Source organism: Tigriopus californicus, chromosome 8 (assembly GCF_007210705.1).
Source record: "Tigriopus californicus strain San Diego chromosome 8, Tcal_SD_v2.1, whole genome shotgun sequence".
Taxonomy (NCBI): Eukaryota; Metazoa; Arthropoda; class Copepoda; order Harpacticoida; family Harpacticidae; genus Tigriopus; species Tigriopus californicus.
In genome coordinates this window covers 11853913-11855602 of record NC_081447.1, presented here as the reverse complement: position 1 = coordinate 11855602, position 1690 = coordinate 11853913, and positions in this window count along the sequence as shown.

Genomic DNA, 1690 nt, shown 5'->3' with positions numbered 1-1690 from the left:
TAGATTCTTTGAATTTAATGGAAGATGGAACCAGACGACAACGTTGGATCCAACCAGACGACAACGTTGGATCCCAAATTTGGGCAAAATGGCAGCTTTTTTCCCATGGCAACTTTAATCTTGAGTAGCAACTAGAACTGTGCTGAGTCTGGACTCGAGTCCAAGGGCACTCGAATCTTGTACTTGATTTGGGAGAAGTTTGGTTGGATTTGTCAAACAAGAGTTTTTGTCATCGCTTCATTACAGTGCAGTGGTATGTTTATGGTAACTTTTTTTGATCTATCTGGACAAAATAAGATCAAGTGTCAATTGTGAGAAGAACCAAAATTTCGCCTCGTGTATTGTCATCTATTTGTGATGGAATATAAGATTTTATGTCAGTAGCATCAGTGCTTCACGATTTAAAACCTTTTTATCGTGAATTGGTGCTCATGATCTTGAGCAGCCAAGTGCCCAAAGATAGTGGAATTTGTGCAAACGAGCTTTTGATTCCGAAACTTGCGACAACATTGACATCAAGATTTAAGAAAGAATTGCAAGAAAGAAGAAATGCCAGTGGTGCGTTGCTCTTTTTATTAACATATACCTATATTGTCTCAAATTCTTATTTTGGTGAGTATTTTCATTTTGTTGGCCCCAAGGGCGTGATTCAAGTGGTTTTTTACGCGGAGAGACGTAAATTTAGGTTTGGTCTTTAGCTCTTGGTAGGCAAAGATGCTTGATGGGATGCCGAAGTGAAAGAGTGATGAAAAAGTTTAATCAACTAGTGCTTAATGAAGCCTCAATAGTATTGAACTTTTTGTCTCCGTATCCTAAATGATTACTGTTTGCTCAAATGCAGCAACTATATTCATTAAGTGACAACTTTTTTTTTGACAATTCTCCCCACTTCTGGGTCAATTCAATTGACCGTACTGACTTAAAATGCGTTTTGAGAGCACCTTCAAGCCTTCGAGAATCCGGGCTAGTCCAAACAATGAGGCCCATTTGTCTTCGTAGAGAACGCCGCCTCGACGCCTGGGAATAAACAACGAAATTCCCACGTGTGGGATTTGTTCTTTAATCTTTGGTATCTTAAGTTTACACGTATACTCAAAATTTCTTTTTATAGTTCTACCTGAACTCTATTGACCACGAACATCATTTTTGTCCAATCATGCCGGCCCGAATTTCGCGTCGAGACATCCCACTCTCCCGCATTCAGACGGGGCAAAGTTAGACCATTGTGATTTGAATTTAAAGCCACCCATTCTCATTCATTCTTCAAAGATAGCCGATTCCAAGCGACTAGAAAATTGTCCAGGTGGGCTCACTAATTCTGCATCTCAATCATCATTGGTGTAGATAAACAGTTCGTGGGGGTATGTTGGAGCCGTCAATTTCCCAGCCATAGCCGCAAAGGATTTGGTCTCCTTGTTGGACATGAGAACATTGTCATCTCCGGGGCAATTGGTGGTTCGTTCTGCTGGGCCCTCCATGATCAGAGTTTAGCAAGCATCAGAGTTTCGAAAGCATTTAAGGTAATTGAACCTTCGACTTCGGATTGTTCGTCATTTCAGGGGTGTTTTTAGTATCCAGAAGCTTACCTGGGTTGGGTTTTCCCCTGTGAGCTTCTTTTGACGTTTTGTGGTTTGGATTTCCGGAGTCCTGGAATCCGATGGATATGTTTCAGGCCCCGGTATGGGGTTTC